At 38.9% G+C, this 12,673-nt stretch overlaps 1 protein-coding gene across 1 annotated transcript in view; it reads left to right on the plus strand.

Moving 5' to 3' along the window:
* IPO11 (importin 11) overlaps window positions 1-12,673 on the plus strand; it is a 244,644-nt gene that overhangs the window by 183,344 nt on the left and 48,627 nt on the right. The window lies entirely within an intron of this gene.

A 12,673-nucleotide genomic window follows, 5' to 3' on the forward strand; every position in this document is an offset into this window, starting at 1 on the left:
TTCTTCCTTACCAATTTGGATGCCACTGATTTCTTTTTCTAGCCTAATAGCTCTGGCTAGGACCTCCAGCACAATGTTGAATAAGAGTGGTGATAAAGGACATCCTTGTCTGGTTCCCGTTTATGTTTTATGTGAAAGTTTACAGTGTACATTCATTTCTCGTTCAAAAGTTTATACACAAGTTGTTTTGTGACACTGGTTGCAATTCCCACGTTGTGTCAGCACTCTCCCCCTATCCCTTTATACCCTGAGTTCCCCCATGTCCATTTGTCTGGGTTTCCTGTCCCTTCCTGCCTTCTCATCTTTGCTTTTGGGTAGGTGTTGTCTATTAGGTCTCCTATACTTGATTGTACTGAGAAGTATGTTCCTCACATGTATTGTTTTTTTTAGTAGGCCTGTCTAATCTTTGACTGAAAGGTGGACTTCGGGACTGGTTTCAGTTTTGAGTCAGCAGGGTGTCCCGGGGCCACAGTGTCAAAGGTCCCTCCAGTCTCTGTCAGACCAGTAAGTCTGGCCTTTTTTTGTGAATTTGAATTTTGCTCTATGTTTTTCTCCCACTCTGTCTGGAATCCTCTGTTGTAGCCCTGTCAGAGCAGTTGGTGGTGGTAGCACCATCTATTTCTTCTGGGCTCAGGCTGATGGAGGCAATGAGTCATGTGGTTTAGATTAATAAACCACATGACCCATTGCCTTTAGACTGGTATTTTCCTGGCATCTTTGATTTTCTTCATTCTTTTTTGCTCCAGATGTGATGGAACCATTAAATGTATTTTAGATGACTGCTCACAAGCTTTTAAGACCCCAGGCTCTACTCACCAAAGTAGAAGGTAGAACATTTTCTTCAAGAACTATGATGTTCTCCTTTTGACTAAGAGGAAGAATTGGTTTTGTGGAACAAAACAGAAGGCTCTGTGTTTACATATTAGACTTTATTTGTATCCATCTCCCACTTAATAGTATCTTAATTTATTTTTCTTCTGAGAAGACCCTTTTCATTTCTCATTAAATTTATATTTGTCTTTTTTGTTATTGGACTTATCACTTCTAAACGAGTGAGGAGGGATATGTAGCGGTGTTCTCAAATTGTTTATTAACTAGTTTCATGGTTATGGAAACAATAACAACAAACAAGGTGGTGGGCCCAATTTTTGTCTATACCATTATTGTACTGTCTTAAGCATAGTTTTTTTTTTTTAATATATTCTCTACCACTTGTCTTCTACCCTCTACCACTTTGCTGAAGTTGGTAGGCTCTTGTAGCTACACACTTATAATGTAGGAAGACCAGTGAATTAACATAGAATCATTTTGGTGAAAGCAGCATAAATGAGATGAATTTTAGTATGCCTGCTGCTGGCCCAGATGAGTCTCCTTTCATTGCTTCCAACTGTTTTGAGGCATCACATTATGTAGTAAACCAAACCAAACCGGTTGCCGTCGAGTCGATTCCAATTCATAGTGACCCTGTAGGACAGTAGAACTGCCCTGTAGAGTTTCCAGAGAGAGGCTGGTGGATTCGAACTCCCAACCTTTTGGTTAGCAGCTGTGGTAGCACTTAACCACTATGCCACCAGGGTTTCCATGTGATACAGTAGAGGACACTATATTTTAGTAGGAAGTAGTTTTCTGAGACTGAATAGTGTGGACATTATATATATGTTGTCTTCCTTGTTTCTTTTGTCTGCATTTCTTCCTGTGTGTCTTGGGTTTTCAGTACATAAACGTCACCCTGTTCTTAGTTTGGGTCTTTGACTTCGGAAAACCTTCTTACTTTTTGCCAGATACCTTCTGCGAAATTCCTTTTTCTAGCCTTAATACATACATCTGCATTTTCTTTGAGGTTCTGAGGAGCAAAACTTTTATATTCTAGTGAAGTTTTCTCTTGATTTGATATTCAAAACCCCTTATCCTCCTCAAATCTACTTATTGGCTATGCAAGCCTCCTTGTACATTGTCTTCTAGAATTAAACTATTCACAAATTGCAAGTACAGCTAGCTAGATGAATTCAAGGAAGAGGACATCAGGCAGATAAAAAGCCCCTGAGATGAAAGCCCTGAGCCTGGAAAGTGTCGAGAAGGCTGGTGTAGCTGGAGAGTAGTGAATGTGGTGAAAAGGGCGTTATATGGGGTCTAAGAAGTAGGCAGGAATCAGGTAAAGATGGGCTGAGTAAACTATGATTAGGTGTTTGGATTTTTAAGTGTAATGGAAAGCTATTGAAAGGTATAACTCTTGCTCTCTCAAGCAAGAGAAAGATGTGATCAAAGAGTATTGTGGCCTGTTCTTGGAGAATGGATTAGAGGAAGCCAAGAATAGAAACGTCTTCATTTGCAAAGTTATGCAGTAATTCAAGCCAGAGAGGGAGTTGACTTATGTAGCACAGTGTCTTAGTCATCTAGTGCTGCCATAACAGAAATACCGCAAGTGGATGGCTTTAACAAAGAGAAATTTATTTCCTCCCAATAAAGTAGGATAACAGGCCAAATTCAGGGTGCTGGCTCCGGGGAAGGCTTTCTTTCTCGTTAGGCTCTGGAGGAAGGTCCTTGTCCTCAATTTTCCCATGGTCAAGGAGCTTCTCAGGCCCAGGGACCCCGGGCACAAAGGACGCGCTCTGCTTCCAGTGCTGCCTTCTTGGTGGTATGAGGCCCCCCTGTCTCTCTGCTCACTTCTGTCTTTTATATCTCAAGAAATTGCTTCAAGACACAATCCACTTGTGTAGATTGAGTCCTGCCTCACTAACACAACTGCCACCTATCCTCCCTCATTAGCATCATAGAGGCAGGATTTACAACATATAGGAAAATCGCACAATGCCCAGAATCATGGCCCAGCCAAATTGATACATGCATTTTTGGGGTGACATAATTCAATCCATGACACACAGTGTTTGTACTGAGAACATGGAGAAGTAGAAACAAAGAAAATTTTCAGAGATAACTGTGACAGGATTTGGTGATGAATTGGATGCCAGAAGGGTGAATGAGAAGAGAGGCCAAGACTGAATCCCAGGTTCCTGCCTTATGTCATTGGTTATGTGGACATGATCTTTTTTTATCAGATAAAGAAATCTAGAAAAGAGCTTGGTTTTTATATTCTGTTTTGTTTTGTTTCTTGTCTCATTGTTTTTGTTGGGGAGGCACTCATAAGTTTGATGTTGGATATATTAAGTTTGAGATGTTTGTGAGACTGTCAAGAGTGAGAGAGAAGTATACAGGCGTCCTTAGGGTTCTGGAGCTCAGAGAGAGGTCGTTGTGTGTGTGTTAGCAGTATTTATGAGGAATTTGGCAGTGAGTCTGCATAAGGCAGGTGTAAACATAAGGTGACGCCCCCCATTTTCCTTATAAGAAAACTCTGTTGTTGCTAGCTGCTGCCAAATTGACTCTACTCGTGGCAACTTCATGTTCAATAGAACAAAACATTGCCTGGTCCTTTGTCATCCTCACAATCGCCATGTTTGCGTCCCGTCATTGCAGCTGTTGTGCCAGTCCATCTTACTGAGGGTATCCCATGCCTCTCTGGTTCTCTTCATATAAGAAAACTCTACATAAGGTTTTTTGAGCAACTTGAATACATATACTTCTAGCTGTAACAAATAGGTATCTTTATAATACCAAGTAGTTGGTTTAATTACACATAATTACACATACATACTCTAAAATAATGTGAGGTTTACTTTAGGTTTGTTTTTTCTTCATTTCATGAAACTGTTTTGTTAAAATCCTTCTTATAAATCTTTGATAATAGTGTCATCATCATTACCAGTAAAAGTCGTCTTTGACCATGTAACACTTTTCCAGGGCACAGTATCTTTATTTCAATCTGAGCTGTGTAACTTGTAGTACTTTCCTGGGAATTTAACCCAAAGCCATGAATATCTTTCATATAACTGTAATAACATTAGCACAGTTGACTTTTTAAATTTGTCCTGAAGGTGTATATTCATGATTACCTTGTAAATATTTATTGTATAGCTTTGTTTTCATCCGTGTCCAACATTTTCTTTGTAAGGTCATATCTTGTAATCTAGTGTCAGAACTTTTCTAGATTCTTGAGGAATAAGAATCAGGATCAGCACAAAGCTGGTTCCTATGAAGTGGAGGTCAGACATACCTCTACTCTCCCAACTTTTTTTTTTACCATTTGGGACACCAGCTGTTGCCCCCATGGCACTCTCTACTTCTCTGCTGGGTTTGATAGTTCATTGTAAGGCCACACAGAACCGCAGACCATACTCACAGTTATGTGGTTTATTAGGAAAACAACACACTACAACTTGGGATCAGGATCATCTTGGAAGTAACAAGGTACAACTTAAGAGACAGGATGTATTTTGTCAATCAGGACAGTGCCCAACCAGGATAGCTCTCTCAGCTGCTCTTGGATGTGCATGCAAGCAAGCTGCCCCTCTGGGCTGTGCAGGCCTCTCTGCCTTCAGCTACTACCTGCTCTCCAGGGAACCTTCCTGGCTCCTGAGGCTTCTGCGCTGCTGCTGGGACTCAACTGAGCCTCTTCTGCTGGGCCCTTGCTGTTAGCACAGCCAGGGTGCCAAAGGCAGGCCAGCTTGGTCCCTACATTACTGCCTGCTCTGCTCGAGCATCTGCCCAAACTGTGGCTGCTTCTCCTTTACAGGGCATCCAGCTCCATTGGTAACTGCTGGGAGATGCCCATTTCTGCTCTATGGGCCAACTTGCCCACCACCACCTTCTACCAGTCTTGTGGTTCCTGCCATTCATAACTGCTGCCGCTGCCATGTCTCTACCGCTTGACTCTACTCTGCTTGCTGCTGTTTTTCTGCCACTTCTCATGCTCTTCAGCATTAGAGCTCTCACTTCTGGGCCTAGGAGATTCTAGTGCAAAGACACCGGGTCCAAAAGATGTGCTACTGTAGACTCCTCTTGATGGTAATGAGGTCCCCCCTCCACCCTGAGTTTGGCCACTTATATAAGCAAACTTATTAATTTTAAGGCATGGCCCCACTGCAGGACCACAAACTGGCCAATCCCCACAAGTCACTCAATCCTGTTGGGAGGCTTTACGTACCACTCTTTGCATAGTAAATTGACTAATCCGTGCAAAGCGCGTAAAGTAGACCAGTCACAGGGCAGAGTGTGGTTCAAGCAATCATTTTTGGCAGAATTATAAACCCAAGGCCAGAAAGGCCATATATAAAAAGAAACCTATTCACCATATATCCCAAACCCCTAATTACCAAATCTCTGTTAATTTCTTTTTAAAAATTGTTTGTGCTTTAGTCGAAAGTTTTCAGAGCAAATTGTTAATTTCTTTATAGCCTTTCTTTTACTGTAATAGACACAGAACAACCATACAACATTTCATTAATTTCTACATGTACACTTTATTGACATTGAATATCCTCTTCTCCCAGCGGTTCTGGAGAGGATAGGTCTGCATATCTTTTCAAATGCAGATTTCCTGGGTGGAGCTCATGTTTAAGCCCCCAGTACTCCATACACAAGGCTACTGGTGATTCAGACCAACAACCTTTTGTCTTTCAGGCAATTCTAGTCCCCTTTTAGCATTTTTTTTTTTTTTAGCATATCCAGTCACAAGCATTGGCTGAAGGTGGAGTTACATACTCTTATCTATAATACTTTATATTCATTTCTGTCATACATATAGGTCTGTTTACAACACTAGGTAGGGGAAGCATTCAGTATCTCTAGTACATTCAGATAAACACATAAACCTTTTTAAAACATTTCATCTTCTCCACACCTTGACTACCTTCCCACTCATCATATACATATGGCCTTGGGCCTCCAGCTGAGTAGAACCAGAAGACTCTGGCTCCCTGTCAGTCGTTCCATTTAACCGGCCTGGCCCTTCCCCAGAGCCACTCCAGATGTGGCTTTTCTCACTTCACATGTAGCATAACATCTCTCACTTTCCATTCAGCCATTATAAATAACAACAACCAAAGTAACCATCTAAGAATCAGTAGTTTCACTTCCCATACTCCTTCATTGTTTCTCTTACTAAGGCCTGTTCTTCAATGAGTCTGGAGCCACTGCAAAGAGTCGCACTTCTGACACCAACTATGAAAATGATGTGGTGAAGGCGTTTGAGCTCCTCCTCTAACTTCACAAAAAGGAGAACCATTATCAACATCACCAGCCCCAAGGCTGATTGCTGTGAGACAGAGGTCAACCATGCCTCCATTCTCCAAACTTTTTACCAATTCTCATGTCAACCACCCATCTCACAGCCCTCTCTCTACTTTTCTACTGGGTTCAGTAATTCATTGCAGTGGCCACACAGAACTCCCAGAGGATATTCACAGTTATGGGGTTTATTGAGGAAGTAACAGTACAATTCTGGATCGGGATCAATTTGGAAGTAACAGGAATAACTCAGGATGCAGTTCTTTGATCAGGACAGCTGCTTCTCACCCTTTTCTGCTGGACCCTGGTGGGGCCTTACTGCTGCCGGGTTCTGCTGAGGGCTTTGCTGATGCTGGGCTGGGCGTCTTCTCAGGCAAGTGTTACAACCCTTAGCTCCATGGGTCAGCAGACCCCACTGCAGCCATCTCACACTGGTCTCCTGGTTCCTGCTATGTTGCATTGCTATCACTCTTGCTATTGCTATGCCACCATCTCTCACTGTCTTCCATGTTACAGCTCTTCTCTCTCTCTCTCACTTTAAGCCTAGCGAGATAGCAAAACTGACCAATCCCCACTCTAGGGTTCCGTGCACTTTATTTGCATAGTCTCACCCCCACAAAAGTGCCAAGCACCTTATTTACAATATTAGCAAGTTGTCCAATCCTCTTGGTGGGCCACAAACACCTCATTTGCATAGTCCTACCCAGTCACTTGGTGGGCGTTACAAAGAGTATGGCTAGAAGGGCCATATTAAGTAATTCACTGCACCGCAATTACACATTCTTCAAGTTGCGCACCCGTTTACATTCTCTTTCCAAACATTCCCACCACTGTCAGCATACCTGCAATGCACTCCAAGTTAAAGCTTTCCCTTTCCTTTCCTCTTCCATCTCGCCCTGGTAACTGCTAATTGCCTTTAGTTTCTATATATGCTTATTTCATATAAGTGATACAGAATATTGGTTTGTTATTCATAATTTTGCTTACTTATGGACTTACTTCACCTAGCATGGTGTCCTCAAGGTTCATCCATGTTGTGACATGTATCAGGACTTCATTCCCTTCAATGGCTGAATAATATTTCATTGTATGTATATACCGGTTTTCGCAGATCCATTCATCATTTGGTGGATATTTTGGTTGTTTCCACCTTTTGGCTATTGGGAATAGTGCTGCAGTGAACATTGCTATACATATATCTGTGTGTGTTTTTGCTTTCAGGTCTAGGTTATATGGTAGTTCTATGTTCAATTTTTCTAGGACCTGCCAGACTTTTCCACAGTGGCTGCACCATTTTGCATTTCCACCAGCGTTGGTTGAGGGGTTTTATATCTTTTAATAAAACATCAATTCTGTCAATTAATACCTCGAAGCCTCCAAAATAAGCATTGATTTGGGCTATTTCAGTTTACTGTCTTTTCCAGATAGTTCTCTACCAGTCATTGATCATCTAATTCTTTTCATGTGACCTTAGTGTGTCTTCAGTGCGCAGTGTTTCTACTAGCATGGGTTTCTCTTGAAACTCGTATAAGACGGCAGTTTCTTCTTATTTCCCATCACACATAGGTTCATTAACTTATATCTTACTGTCTTGAAAATATGGGTTTATTGTCTATACTGTATATGTATGTGTACTCAAAAAAGTAATCAGGAGCATTGTTTATAATTTAAAAGCTTTTGTAAGGACCATTGTTGGGTGCAAAGAAATTTAACTTTCATTTTCAGGTAACTTAGTTAATTTCCACTATGAATCTTTTGTGTATTTCCTTGCCAGTATTTGTCAGGGGAATTGGATTTATTAGTACACTTTTCCACAGTCATGCAGAGAATTACTGTGTAGAAAGGATGTGTGTTTCCATCTAAATGACAAAAGTATCTGCATCCAAAGTTCTGGAAAATATCTAAGAGGAAGAAAAAAAAGAACCCGCTCTAATTTTAGTGTAAATGTCACCACTTTTGTAGTCTGTGGTGTCATAGAAATTCTGGAATAGGATTGATTAAATGAAAGCTTTTTTTTTCCCCTTCATTTCTTTCAATAAACCGCTCTTCTTTGCATAATCCTGTTACATGACACAGGCAAAGAAATATAGTTATGAGAATATTTTATTTGGTTGTGGTTTTAAGGAACTCTAACTTTCTTGACCTTCTGTATTTGAAATATTGTAGTACAAGAAAGATATAAATATTAAGCAGGTGTGATGTGTAAATACTGTAATTGTGGGCTGGTTAGATCAGAGAAAATTCCAATGTGACTTTGGTTCTGATTCATTCCCTTCTTAGGTTTGCTGCTGTGAAATCAGTTTCAGCTTGTAAAACTGCTCTGTAAAGTTAATTTACAATTTTGTGTGTGTTTCTGTGTGTTTTTTCCTTCCAGGTCCAAGAGGATGAGGATGTGACGTAAATATTTAAGTCCATCACTTAAAGATAATTTAAGGCATATGCACTATGGCGCTGGGTCAGTTATCTAAAAAATGAGAGTGCTCACTAGACAGATACTAATAAATATTGGATAAGTAGAAAGAAACTAGAGATCTGTTTACATTCAATCTAATATTTGTTTAGGCTAACCAAATTTGTATTAAAATCTGTCCTTTTTTGTGCCTTTGGGAATTGAAAATTCTGCTCTATGTCTCTCTAAGGACATTTAGTTTCCTGAATACCTGTGGTTTGGGTTCATAGTGATACAAGACAGAAATCATTTTAAGCCAGCATAGTTTTAAAAATCGGGTCAATAAACAAGGAAAATTGATTAATATATTTTTTCTTTAATATGTAGTTTTCAAAAGCAAAGAAAAATCACTCTGCATTGTTTCTACAGTTCACATACTCTGCAAATATACTTTTATGTACCCAGAAAAATGCCTTAAAATACCACACCTTTAGGAAATACTAAGACAAGATTAAGAACTGGTGACAATTTTATTCATGTGTATTTCTTTTACTGAAAAAGAGTTAACTGGAAACTATGTAGAAATGGTTTAAAAGGTCAAATGGTCTTTTTTGGTATGATCACCATTTTTTATGCCCTCACCTACTAATTTAATACTTGTACGCGTGTAACATCATTTATGACATACAAGCTGATCTTTAAAGATAGGCCTGTCTTCTTTCTGCGGTATATGTCTATGGGAATAAATTACTATACCAACCATACATGTAAAATAAATCAAGTATTTGTGACAAGTAAGAAGGAAGAAAATATTCAGGTTATTAGTGCTTTTTCCCCTTTTGGTTTTACTTTCACTTTCCTATCTTTTGTCTTTGATACTAAACTTACCTTGCATTTTCCAAAGAATGTTTCAGAAATAGATTTCTAACACAGCCACCCTCTGTTCTATAATCTGACTCATGCCCCCTATAATCAGTTGTAATATTTGGTATCTACAACTCAGCTCTTCAGGCTTACAATTTAAAAGAGAAGTAAGTAAAAATAAAATTGTAAAAAGAAGAGAGGGCAATTGCAATTCTCAAGCTCTTGGTTTCATTAATTTCTTTGATTTATTGAGTTTTCATGTTACGCATAATGTTACCCTATGGGAGATAAAAAATAAATGTAATATATGGTCTCTGCATCAAATTACTTAAAATCTTAGGGAGAGAAGGCATGCAGGCATGAAAGATTAAAGGACATTAGGAAAAAGTAATATAAAAGAAGCCACATGAGTTGCCTGCCAAATGAGTTGTACAAAGAGTTTATGCTATTGGAAATTCAAAGGACAGAGTGCTCACTTACAGTGAGTTAGAGAGTGGTCAGGGAAGGCTTCATGGAGAAAGGGTGAACTAAGGTGAGTTGAGAATATTGTCAGTAGCAGGAAGGGAGTAAGCAGAGTTGAGTTGGTAGCCATTATATTCAGGAGATGGTGACTTAACTGTTGCCTGAGAGTGGTGAAGGAAAGAGTAATGGGATATAATTTAGGAAATTTGGGGTTTAATAGAGCTTGCTGAAGTCCTTGATAACCCTTGAAAGTTTTAAACTAAGAATAAAGAGAATGAAATTTAAGAGACAGGAGTAACAAGTACCCATTTGTCTCCTGGAAACCCTCAGTAACAAGGAAATAAATAGAACCCATTAGGTCCCATTTAGCATTGTAAACTGCAAATAACTATATCAAAATTGGGATTTCTTTGTTTAGTGGGAGCATCTATCCTAATGCAATCAATGAAAGACGGCGTTTTTAACTTGAAAATTCCAAGATCTTAAGTGATAATAGAATGACTCAAATCTGTAAAGGTCATTGGTGAGAACTGGAGAATAATAATTTGACATTGCTTCTCTAATATCATCCAGGGGACTGGATACTCTGACTTAGGATGAGTGCCAGTTAATGAGTCAGAAATATCCCTAAAAATGAGAAAGGGAGTTAATCAGGATATCATAATGTGATTGAAAACAAACAAAAGGAACATCTAATTTATTACCTAATTTCTTTGTCCTTCCTTCAGATTTCTCATCCATAATGAGCTCTTGAGCTTGCAGCCCAGGGTTTCTCAAATTTTTCTTTGAAACAGAGAACAGATAACATTCACGTATGTAACAGATCTCCTCCATATGTGTATTCAAAGTTATCTGCAGTAAAAGTTTCCTTTAGTTTCTGAGTTCCTGAGGTAGCCATCTTTTTATCCCCGAGACCTATTAGGGTATCTGACACATTTCATGGACTCCCATGGTGTTTAAAATGAATTAGCTATGATGATCTATTTACCAGGAAGGGTTGGTCTGGGTAATATATATGACCATTTATTCTCTCTACTCCCTTCTTTAAAAATTAACTTGTATCTTGATATAAATCAGCCACCTGATTTTTAATTCACAGTGAGCCAGTCTTCTAAAGTCTCCTCATAGGACTACAGCAAGATGTAAAGTTTTTTTTTTTCTGGAATAATTACTTGATCTTTTTTGTTTTGTACTGTTATGTAAAAGTTATATATACTGTAGGTTAGTGATTGAAAACTCCACGGAGCACACTTCTACCCTGACACACATGGGGTTGCCATGAGGCAAAATTGAGTTGATGACCACTGTTTGTTCTGTTTTGTTTTTAATAGACTAGCATGGATCTTAGCTAATTCTTTCAAGGGCTTCTAGATTGCTATGTCTTTCTGGTTAATGTCAGCTGTCACGTCTCCATCACTAAGCAGTCGTTTGAAGGGTTAAGAACTGAGTGAGATCTAAGATTACATGATTTCCTCTGGGTACCTTCAGCTCTTTTACATTATATCCTGTCTCAGGTTTGAATGGATGATGGGGGAGGGGGCGGGGGAGGCCTTCTAGAAGGTGACATACTGAGAATAATTGTAATGAAGTCTTACTTAAGGTTAGCAGCCAATCTCAAACCACCTGTACCACCCAGGCTCCTATCCTCCTGCAAGAGGGTGTTAAAAGCAGATGAGAACGATATCTGTATATCAGAATACTATCTTGCACATCTGGTGAGGTAGTTCTTCAAAATTTATTTACATCTGAAAGTATAGACAAAAGGCATTGACCTTACAAATGTTGAACAAAGGTTGAAACAAGACCCAAACTGTGTTGACCCTGGCAGTTGCTTCACTGAACTTTTTTCATTACTTATGCATGTTAATGCGGGATGAGAAACACCATAAGTCCCTTTTAAGAATGATGTTATATACTCCATAGAGGCAGGAATTAGAATTTATTCAGTTAGTTTTAAATGCAGTATTATAATTTAGTGTGCCAATAGATGATTATATACTTTAACTGTTTTTTAAAAATTAGGGTGAAGTATGTAGTTTACATGTAGTAAAACCCTTTTAAGTATACAGTTTTGACAGATGTATATAGTTGTGTAACCACCGCAATGCTCAAGCTATAGAACATTCCCATTGCCTCAGAAAGTTCTGTTGTACCCCTTTGCAGTCAGTCCCAGTTCCTGGCAACCATTTATCTGATTTCTCTTGTAATGGTTTTGGTCTTTTCAGGGCATCACATAAATGTAATCATACAGTATATAGCATTTTGAGCCTGGCTTCTTTCTCATAGCTTAAAGCTTTTGAGATTTATCCATGTTGTTGCTTGTATCTGTAGTTTGCTTTATTGCTGAATACTATTCCATTGGATAAGTGTTCCACGGTTTGCTTTTTTATTCACTAGCTGATGGACATTCGCGTAGTTTGAAGTTTTAGACTATTATGAATGAAACTACCATAAACATTCACATACAGGTCTTAAAACATTTGTTTTCATTTTTGGGGGGTAAATACCTAGGAATGGGATTGCTTTGTTGTATGGTAAGTGTATGTTTATAAAAGTTGCCAAAGTGTTTTCCAAATGGATGTAACATTTTATATTCTTACTAGTAGTGTATGAGAATTCCAGTTGTTTCTCATCCTTGCCAAATATTTTTTCCCAGCCTGTGGCTTACCTTCTATTTTTCTTGACAGTGTCTTAAGAAGAGCAAAGGTTTTTAATCTTGAACACTTTGTATCTTTAGAATTATAAAAGTAACTCATGAGTCAGATTTGACTAGACAACAAGTGGTGTGCTTTTTTGGTGTAATAAATCAAAGAATATAAAAAATCTCTCAAATCTACT

Source organism: Elephas maximus, chromosome 2 (genome assembly GCF_024166365.1).
Source record: "Elephas maximus indicus isolate mEleMax1 chromosome 2, mEleMax1 primary haplotype, whole genome shotgun sequence".
In the NCBI taxonomy this organism is placed as follows: Eukaryota; Metazoa; Chordata; class Mammalia; order Proboscidea; family Elephantidae; genus Elephas; species Elephas maximus.